The sequence below is a fragment of the Macaca fascicularis genome, chromosome 16 (genome assembly GCF_037993035.2).
Source record: "Macaca fascicularis isolate 582-1 chromosome 16, T2T-MFA8v1.1".
NCBI classification, from domain to species: Eukaryota; Metazoa; Chordata; class Mammalia; order Primates; family Cercopithecidae; genus Macaca; species Macaca fascicularis.
Window position 1 is genome coordinate 36647703 of NC_088390.1, and position 11517 is coordinate 36659219.

An 11517-nucleotide genomic window follows, 5' to 3' on the forward strand; every position below is an offset into this window, starting at 1 on the left:
AAAATATAGAACTAGTTTTGACTTAACAGTCAACAAATGCCTACGTCCTCTCCATACTGACTGATTAGAGCGCCCTCATGTGTGCATTTGTTGTAATGTTTTAGAAATCTGAAACAATCTTAATGTCAGCAGTAGTACAATAAATAATGTCTTCATTTGCACATTTATGATAGCTTCAAGTATTAGTAAATGCTAAAGGCAAATGCTGTAGTAGGTTAATATTGTTCACTATCAAACCTTTCATTTGCCAATTTTATTCTCAAACAGTGAAGTTATTGTTTTGGTTTAAATTTTAATTTAATGACTTAAAGGATTTTTTCCCTTAAAACTTCTAAGTATTTCATTATAATATTATTTCATCATTAGGCTTAAAGGAAAATATGTGGTCAATTGAGTTGTTATTTATTATACATGACAGCTTGACATCATCTTTTTAGGGATGGAAAACAGTTCCAGGGACCATTTTGAACTCAGTTTTTTGACATAAGAATTTATTGTTGGCTGGGCGCAATGGCTCATGCCTGTAATCCCAGCACTTTGGGAGGCCGAGGCGGGTGGATCACGAGGTTAGGAGTTCAAGACCAGCCTGGAAGATGGTGAAACCCCATATGTACTAAAACTACAAAAATTAGGCAGGCGTGATGGCAGGCAACTGTAATCCCAGCTACTCGGGAGCTGAGGCAGGAGAATCACTTGAACCTGGGCGGCAGAGATTGCAGTGAGCCAAGATCATGCCACTGCACTCTAGCCTGGGCAATAAGAGTGATACTCCATCTCAAAAATAAAAAATAAAAAATAAAAAAATTGCCAGTCTAAATCATAGCAATGTAATTTCTTCCTACTCAAAGAGACTACATTGGAGGAAGCCAAAAGAGAAGCTTATTTATTTATTTATATACTTTATTTATTTATTTATTTTTGAGATGGAGTCTTGCTCTGTCACCCAGGCTGGAGTGCAGTGGTGTGATCTCGGCTCACTGCAACATCCGCCTCCCGGGTTCAAGCGATTCTCTTGCCTCAGCCTCCCTAGTAGCTGGGATTACAGGTGTGCACCACCACGCCCAGCTAATTTTTGTATTTTTAGTATAGACGGGTTTTCACCAGGTTGGCCAGGCAGGTCTCGAACTCCTGACCTCAGGTGATCCACCCACCTCAGCCTCCCAAAGTGCTGGGATTACAAGCATGAGCCATCAAGCCCAGCCTAGAGAAGCTTATTTAAAAAAAAAATACACAAAAAAATCAAAATCTCGTAAGTCCAATTGTAATTTTTTTGGCTTTTAAAAAATGTTAATGGGCCGGGCGCGGTGGCTCAAGCCTGTAATCCCAGCACTTTGGGAGGCCAAGACGGGCGGATCACGAGGTCAGGAGATCGAGACCATCCTGGCTAACACCGTGAAACCCCGTCTCTACTAAAAATACAAAAAACTAGCCGGGCGAGGTGGCGGGCGCCTGTAGTCCCAGCTACTCCGGAGGCTGAGGCAGGAGAATGGCCTAAACCCGGGAGGCGGAGCTTGCAGTGAGCTGAGATCCGGCCACTGCACTCCAGCCCGGGCTACAGAGCAAGACTCCGTCTCAAAAAAAAAAAAAAAAAAAAAAAAAAATGTTAATGCCCTTAAATATTCTCCTATCCTGTCATTGTATTTTAAATGGCATTCCTCCAACAAATATTTGTTGAGCCCCCACTATGTGCCTGGACTGAAATGTCAAATTGAAGGAGGCCATACCTACTGAAGTAAAGCAAAAAAAAAAGTACTGGTTGTTTTTTCTTCTATAAAATATCCTAGTAATAACCTCCTTACCCAGGAGAGTTGCTGTAAAGATCTAATAACATGACATATATAACCACAGTTTTAAAAGAATGAGGTGTTATTAAAATGTTTGCAAGAGAAACCCTAGTAATTCCAAGCACATATTTTAGAAATTGTTTCTTGTGTAGAAAATCCTTGAATGTGAGGCTCTGCTGATTTTTTTAATGCATATTATCCGCTTATGTATGCGTTTTTTTTGTTTTTGTTTTTGTTTTTGAGACAAATGCTCGCTCTGTCGCCCAGGCTGGAGTGCACTGGCACAATCTTGGCTCACTGCAACTGCCACCTCCCGGTTTCAAGTGATTCTCCTGCCTCAGCCTCCTGAGTAGCTGGAATTACAGGGGAGTGCCACCGTGCTTGGCTAATTTTTGTATTTTTAGCAGAAATGGGGTTTCACCATGTTGGCCAGGTTGGTCTGAAACTCCTGATCGCCGGTGATCCTCCTGCCTTAGCCTCTGAAAGCACTGGGATTACAGGCATGTGCCACCACACCCAGTCAAATGTGTATACTTTAATTAAAATATTTCTTCAAATTTTTCATGACAGGACAGAAACTGGAAAGACAGAATTATGTCACCTAAGAAGTCTGAACGGTTCTTTTCTTTATTGCCTCTTACGCTCTTTCTCTTACCAAGGCATGGCATGAATTGGTTGGAGATGATACCAGTTGAGCCAAGAGGTCAGACTGGCTCTACTGGACTAGACAGAAGGGAGCAATGGAAAAGATTCCCTGAAACCAGCCACCAGCAGCCCTTGATATTCAAATGAAGGCAGCATATAGATGATCTCAGTGGCTCTGTGCTCCTAGGGCCCTGAGGAAAATGGAATAGACTGTGTTGGTTTCCTCCCATCATGGGTTGGACCCACTTCCTACTCTCTGCCTCTTCTTTCCTGTCTCCCACATATCCACAGCCTCCCTTCCTGCTGTCCTCAACCCATTCGGAATCCTCCGCTGCATTCCAGAAAAGTTTCACGCCCCACAGTTCTGTCTTCTCCATAACCCAGTTTAAATTCTCATGCTTTCATATGGCCTATTGTTCAATTATCCCCAACTTTTTAAAGTGTGATGACCCCTCCCTGCCCTTTAAAACTTATTATGGAAACCATTTAATATACCAAAAGTAGATAGAAGTCTAACAAATCCCTAGGTACCCATTATCTAGCTTTAACTACTACCAACATAGGAGACCAGGCCGGGTGCCGTGGCTCACGCCCATAATCCCAGCACTTGGGAGGCCGAAGTGGGTGGATCACCCAAACTCAGGAGTTTGAGTCCAACCTGGCCAACATGGTGAAACCCCATCTCTACTAAAAATACAAAAACTAGCTGGGCGTAGTGGCGCATGCCTATAATCCCAGCTACCCAGAAGGCTGAGCCAGGAGAATTGCTGGAACAGCAGGAAGAAGCAATGAGCCAAGACTGTGCCACTGCACTCCAGCCTGGGCGACAGAGCAAGACTCCAATTCAAAACAAAAAAACACACAAAAATTAGCCAGGTGTGGTGGCACACGCCTGTAATCCCAGCTACTTGGGAGGCTGAGGCAGGAGAATCACTTGAATCCAGGAGGTGGAGGGTGCGGTGAGCTGAGATCATGCTATTGCACTCCAGCCTGGGTGACAGAGTGAGACTCTGTCTCAAAGACAAAACAACAAAACATATGAGACCAGCAGTTTGACTAGGTTAAAACACGGCATGAAAGTAGGTAGTGATTAGGGAATCAACCAACTTTTGAAATGAAAATAAGGTTGGGTGTGGTGGCTCATGCCTGTAATCCCAGCACTTTGGGAGGCCGAGGTGGGTGGATCACTTGAGGCCAGGAGTTCAGGAGCAGCCTGGCCAACATGGTGAAACCCTGCCTCTACTAAAAATACAAAAATTAGCTGGGCGTGGTGGCACGGGCCTGTGGTCCCAGCTACTCCAGAAGCTGAGGCACAAGAATTGCTTGAGCCCAGGATCGGGAGGTTGCAGTGAACTGAGATCGCGCCACTGCACTCCTCCAGCCTGGGCAACAGAGCGAGACTCTGTCTCAAAATAATAATAATAACAATAATTTTTTAAAATGACATCTGATTTTGGGAAAGGCAAAAAATATATATAAAAAGAAAATTATAATATTTGAAAGTAGAAAATCAGTGGAAAGATTAAACAGACGAATAGTATGAATGAATAATTTGTGACCTAGAAGATAGCCACAAAAAAGTTACCCAGAATGCACGGAGACAAAGAAATGGAAAGCAGGAAAGACCATGGGTCATGGACGACAAAGCACAAAGATCCAACGTATATCTGCAGTTCCAGAAGGAGGAAATAGAGAAAATGGGGCAGAGGCCATATTTGAAAGGTTATGACTGAGAATTTTCAAGGATTAATGAGACCCAAATTCTTAAAGAAACTCAGTGAACTGCAATCCAGAAAAATAAACAGAAATCCATATCAAGACACATCATAGTGAAACTACAGAAAACTGAAGAGAACGATCCTCAAACAGCTAGAGAGAAATATATCTTACCTACAAAGAAACAAATGAAAATGACAGCAGATTTCTCAACAGCAATGGAAGAAGCCAGAAGATAGCAGAATAACACCTCTAACGTCTGAAAGGAAAATCATTGTCAAACTGGAATTACATCTCAGCGAAACTATTTTTCAAAAGAGATCTTGAAACAATGATATGTTTTTTGATCACTGGATGATGGAAGATACCAGCAGCTAGGAGTTCACATCCCTATAGGTAATTCTTGAGGTTTCTAATGAGAAATTCTGAAGAAATGGGGTTTGTAGAAGTGGCAAACACTCATAGGCTGAGAACATAAAAACACTAAGGAAACGATGACTCTAACCATAACCACCATTAACCCCACCTCAATTTTTAATCTCTGTAGCCCTTTGGTTACACTAGAGATATATGGTTCAACTTTGCAGATCTTGGCAGAGAACACTTCTGCTTCATGTTCTCAGGACTACCACCCCAAAAAGGCTTTCCTAGGCCCCTCAGCTCCTAGAAGGAGTGGTTAATACGATTGGTCAGAGTCCAAGGCATTCCTTGGGCCTTATTTATTTCTCTTTTTCACTCTTATAGGGGCCTCCTCTGCAGTCCGTATCATGTTAATTTCAGGGAGAAGAGAGAAAACATCGAACCTAACAGAGCTGCATAGCGGGAGGTACTGGGTTTCCATTCCTTGTATATACCTCCCTGTAGCTGCCTCGATCTGGAATGCCAAAGAGAAGAGGACACCCAGGCATTGCTTGGTCCCTGGATCAATACCATAATACTAACCTCAGAACCTCATCCATGCCTTCTAATGTGAATGCTCATCCCAACTCGGAAGTAATGAAGACTACAAGCTGCTCTCCCTGGGGAAAGTACAAGAGACCACATCTGAACGCATGAGAAATAACTTACCTTCTCGCTCTTATTTATTTATTTGTTTGTTTGTTTATTTATTTTTGAGACAGAGTTTCACTCTGTTGCCCAGGCTGGAGTACAGTGGTGCGATCTCGGCTCACTGCAAGCTCCGTCTCCCGGGTCAGGCAATTCTCCTTCCTCAGCCTCCTGAGTAGCTGAGATTACAGGTGTGCACCACCACAACCGGCTGGGGTTTCACCATTTTGGCCAGGCTGGTCTTGAACTCCTGGCCTCAGGTGATTCGCCCGCCTTGGCCTCCCAAAGTGGTGGGATTACAGGCATGAGCCACTGTGCCCGGCCAATTAACTTACCTTCTCTAGGTTCACTTTTCTTATCTCAAAATGGAAGAAAAATGTGGAATTCACAGGAGGTTGAACATTAAATGTTTTGATGAAATCACTTAGCACTCCGAAGAGGCTAAATGTTTATTGTATTAGTATAGAAACAGAACAAATTGGCCGGGCGCGGTGGCTCAAGCCTGTAATCCCAGCACTTTGGGAGGCTGAGACGGGCGGATCACGAGGTCAAGAGATCAAGACCATCCTGGTTAACACGGTGAAACCCCGTCTCTACTAAAAAATACAAAAAACTAGCCGGGCGAGGTGGCGGGCGCCTGTAGTACCAGCTACTCGGGAGGCTGAGGCAGGAGAATGGCGTGAACCTGGGAGGCGGAGCTTGCAGTGAGCCGAGATCGTGCCACTGCACTCCAGCCTGGGCAACAGAGCGAGACTCCATCTCAAAAAAAAAAAAAAAAAAAAAGAAACAGAACAAATTGTAAAAATGAAAGCTGGACCCAAATATACACTGAATTCATGATATGATAAAACTAGCATTCCAGATCAGTGGGAGAAAGATGGCTTATGCAGTAAATGTAATGAGACAACTGGTTAGACTTTTTAAAAAAAAAACCTAAATCATTACTTTATGCTAAAATAAACTACATATGTATCGAAAATTAAAGATAAAATATGAAGCCACAAAAGTACTAAGGGAAACATGGATGAATATTTTTCTAATCTTGGAGTGGAAAAGGCCTTTTAAAGCACGTGTTACCAAATTCAGAAGCTATAAGGAAATTTTTTTTTATAAATTTGGCTACATAAAAATGTAAGACTTAGACCTTTTCAAAAGACATAAAAATCATACTTTAAATGAAGGAAAAACATTCTATGATTTTGAATAAGAAGAATTACTATCATAAAGGTACTAATTCTTTTATTAACATATAAATGTAACATACAAATCCAAATTCGCATATAAGTGCAATTAGAATACATCAATTTTTTAAAAAACTGGACAGTAATTTTAACATTCATATAGAAGAATAAATGAGATGGTCAAGAATATTTGGAAAGGAAGACCAGCAAAGGGGACCTGCCTTTTATGAAACTTAAAATGAGGCTATGGTAAATGAAACAGTATGATACCGGCACAGGAACAGACATCTAGATCGTTAGAGAAAACAGTACAATGGCTCATGCCTGTAATTCCAGAGCTTCGGGAGCCCAAGGCGGGAGGGTGGCTTGAGGCCAGGAATTCTTTTTTTTTTTTTTTTTCTGAGATGGAGTCTTGCTCTGTCACCCAAGCTGGAGTGTGGCGGCATGATCTTGGCTCACTGCAACCTCCCCCTCCCAGGTTCAAGTGATTCTCCTGCCTCAACCTCCCTAATAACTGGGACTATAGGCACCCACCACCAGGCCCAGGTAATTTTTGTATTTTTAGTAGAGACGGTTTCACCATGTTGGCCAGGCTAGTCTGGAACTCCTGGTGTCTGCCCTGCCCCATCCTCTTAAAGTGCTGGGATTACAGGCCACCACGCCCAGCCTGAGGCCAGGAATTCAAAACCAGCCTTGACAACAAAGTGAGACCCTGTGTCTATAAAAATGTTAAAAATTAGGTTGGGTGGTGATGGCTCATGTCTTTATTACAACATTTTGGGAGGCCAAGAGGGTAGATCACGGATTACTTGAGGCTCAGAAGTTTGAGACCAGCCTGGGCAACACGGCAAAACCCCATTTCTACAAAAAATAAAAGTAAAACAGTTACCCGGGTGTGCTGACATGTGCCTGTAGTCCCAGCTGCCCAGGAGGCTGAGGTGGGAGGATTGCTTGAGCCCAGAAGTTTAAGGCTGCAGTGAGTTATGATCATGCCTCTATATTTCCAGCCTGGGCAACAGAACAAGACTCCATCTCTATTTTTTAAAAAAAGAAAAATAGAACCCTAAAATTGATCAAACTACACGGCAACCTAACAAACGACTGATATGGTTTGGCTGTGTCCCCACCCAAATCTCATCTTGAATTGTAGTTCCCATAATCCCCACATGTCGTGGGAGGGAGCCAGTGGGAGGTAATGAAGTCATGGGGGCAGTCACCTCCATGCTGTTCTAGTGATACTGAGTGAGTTCTCAAGAGATCTGATGGTTCTATAAAGGGCTTTTCCCCCTTCGCTCAGCACTTCTCCTTCCAGCCATCAGGCGAAGAAGGATGTGTTTGCCTCCCCTTCCGCCATGATTGTAAATTTCTTGAGACCTCCCCAGCCCTGTGCAACTGAGTTGATTAAACCTCTTTCCTTTATAAATTACCCAGTCCCGGGCAGTCCTTTATAGCAGCATGAGAACAGACTAATACAAGGACCAAGATGACTTTTTATTTATTTATTTTATTTATTTTTTATTTTATTTTATTTTTATTTTATTTATTTTATGGTGCTGGCATAATTGAGTGTACAACTAGAAGAAAATAAAGCTAGTTCCTATGGCAGACACCGCTAGTTGCCTACCCAATTTTCATTCAGAATCGATTTCATTTAGGGCAGCGATGTGCCCAGACAAATCTATTTACCACCCTAGACTCTCTTGAAAATAAGAGTGGCCATGTCCCACTCAGTGAGACATAATTAGAAGTCTAATGGGTAGAGCTTCCAGGAAAGCTATTGTTTTCTTGATAAAAAGAGAAGGGTGTCCTGCATCCTATATTCTTCCTGCCCATAATGTGTAAATACGACCCTTTTAGTACAGAAACTGGCTTGCCTGAAAAAGAAAATAGGAGGCTGGGCATGGTGGCTCATGCTTGTCTCAGCACTTTGGGAGGCCGAGGCAGGCAGATCACTTGAGGTCAGGAGTTCAAGACCAGCCTGGCCAACATGGCGAAACCCCCTCTCTACTAAAAACACAAAAATTAGCTGGGCAAGGTACAGGCGCCTGTAATCCTAGCTACTTGGAAGGCTGAAGCAGGAGAATCACTTGAACCCGGGAGGCAGAGGTTGCAGTGAGCCAAGATCTCACCACTGCACTCCAGCCTGGGTAAGAGAGTGAGGCTCCACCTTAAAAAAAAAAGGAGAAAGGAAAAAGAAAGCAAGAAAGAAAATAGAAAAGAATGAATGATCCCTGAAGTGTGGAACCGAAAGGGAGAAGATGCCTGGATCTTTGATGGCATGCTGGAGCCATCACACCTGTCCTGATCTTTTACTTCTATTCTTCTTGTTATATGAAAAAAACAAACCAAAAAAAAGCCCAATTTTTTTTTTTTTTTTTCAGACGGAGTTTCGCTCTTGTTGTCCAGGCTGGAGTGCAATGGCGTGATCTCAGCTCACCACAACCTCCGCCTCCTGGATTCAAGCGATTCTCCTGCCTCAGCCTCCCAAGTAGCTGGGATTATAGGCATGCACCATCATGCCTGGGTAATTTTGTATTTTTATTTTTACTTTTACTTTTTTATTTTTTTGAGACGGAGTCTCGCTCTGTTGCCCAGGCTGGAGTGCAGTGGCGCGATCTCGGCTCAGTGCAAGCTCCGCCTCTGCGTTCACGCCATTCTCCTGCCTGAACCTCCCAAGTAGCTGGGACTACAGGCGCCCGCCACCACGCGAGCTAAGTTTTTATATTTTTCGGTGGAGACGGGGTTTCACCGTGTTAGCCAGGATGGTCTCGATTTCCTGACCTCATGATCCCTTCGCCTCCGCCTCCCAAAGTGCTGGGATTACAGGCTTGAGCCACCGCATCCGACCCCTATTTGATTAAGGAATTGTAATAGAGATTCTATTTTATAGAGTTGATGGCAAATTTGGGTCAATCAGCCACTATGTCATATAATGTAAGATAATATAACTTGAAATGCATTAGATAGCTAAGTATAAAATAATGAAAATAAAAGTGAAGAGGTGTGTATGAAGAGAACTTGATTAAGAGGAATCATAAAGGAAAGTGACTATATGAAATTTAAGTTTTTTCCATGGTGAAAGCATAAACAAAATTAAGAAAAAAAAATAGATTGGGAAAATATTTGAAACACATATGAATGAAAGTCTGTAACACATAAATAGTTTCTACAAATTAGTTAGAAAGAAACTAATGACAGATAGAAAAATGGACAAAGTCTGCAAATAGGCAAATTGCAGAGAGCAAATTCAAATTGTCAGTAAAAATATAAAGACACTGCTCAACCTCACTACTCAGGAAAAAGCAAATTAAAACAAGAAAGAGATGCCACTTTTCAATGATTGGCAAAAGTTATAAAGAGTAACCATATCTGCGCCAGGCACGGTGGCTCATGCCTGTAATCTCAGCACTTTGGGAGGCCAAGGGAGGCAGAGAACTTTGAGCTCAGGAGTTCGAGACCAGCCTGGACAACATGGTGAAAACCTATCTCTACAAGAAATATAAAAATGGGCTGGCCGTGGTGGCTCATGCCTGTAGTCCCTGCTACTTGGGAGGCTGAGGCTGGAGGATCACTTGAGCCAGGAAGTAGAGGTTGCAGTGAGCTAAGATCATGCCACTGCATTCCAGCCTGGGTAACAGAGTGAAAGAAACCCTGTCTAAAACAAACAAATAAAAAGAGTAATCATACCTCATACTGAAAGCATGAAAAAAGGACACTCATACATGCTGGTGGGAATATAAACTGCTAAAGTCAATTTGGAAAATAACATTTGAGCTAGCAGTCTGTTTGGGAAATCTATCCTACAGAACTAAAAGCATCAATATGCAACCAAGTAGCTCAGCTTCAAAATGCATTTTGGAACTTTTTTCCTTTCTTACATTTAGCCTTGAAACATACTTTAAAATTGTTTGTTGCCTGGGCCTGGTGGCTCATGCCTATAATCCCAGCACTTTGGGAGACTGAGGCAGATGGATCACTTGAGGCCAGGAGTTTGAGACCAGCCTGGCCAAGATGGTGAAACGCCATCTCTACTAAATATACAAAAATTAGCCAGACGTGGTGATGCAAGCCTGTAATCCCAGCTACTCGGGAGGTTGAGGCAGGAGAATCGCTTGAACCCAGGAGGTGGAGGTTGCAGTGAGCAGAGATCATGCTACTGCACTCCAGCCTGGGCAGCAGAGTGAAACTCAGTCTCGAAAATAAATAAATAAATAAATAAAGTTCTCTGTTTCTCTCCCTTCCCACCAGATAGATACTCTTGTGCCAGTGCTCGCTTATGTAATTATGCACTTATTTAGAAATTCCAGGGGCTAATTTTGGAACACATCAGGCATGAAGACCCAACTGCTAAATTCCAGAGATTACCTTAAGGCAGTTAATCTACAACCTGGCCATTGATGAGATGACAGCAGCCCACGTGGGTGGACCATGACTCAAGATAGCCCTGCAACAAGATACACAGGCCTCATACCCAGCACTACTCCCGCATGGCTCCCATTCCAAGTTCCCCTTTTTATCTATCTATCTATCTATCTATCTATCTATCTATCTATCTATCTATCTATATTTTGAGATGGAGTCTTGCTCTGTTGCCCAGGCTGGAGTGCAGTGGCACAATCTCAGCTCTCTGCAATCTCCACCTCCTGGGTTCAAGTGATTCTCCTGTCTCAGCCTCCCAAGTAGCTGGGATTACAGGGGTCCACCACCAGGCCCGGCTAATTGTTTTGCATTTTTAGTAGAGGCAGGGTTTCACTATGTTGGCCAGGCTGGTTTCGAACTCCTGACCTCAAGTGATTGCCCTGACTTGGCCTTCCAAAGTGCTGGGATTACAAGCATGAGCCACAGTGCCCAGCCAACTTCCCCTAAAGTCCTGGGTTTACAGGCTTGAGCCACTGTGCCGGGCCATATTACATAATTTTTAAAGCCCGTGTTATGGTTCTCATCTGTTAGTTCAGAGCAGCGAGGTCCAGTGGAAATAAAACGTGAGCCATATGTGTAGTTTAAAATTTTTAGCAGTCAAGTTAAAAACAGTAAAAGGAAACAGGGGCTCACATCCCAGATAAACACCCAGGTCTTTTTAAAAACTCATGCATGACTGGGCGTGGGGCTCATGCCTGTAATTCCAGCACTTTGGGAGCCCAAGA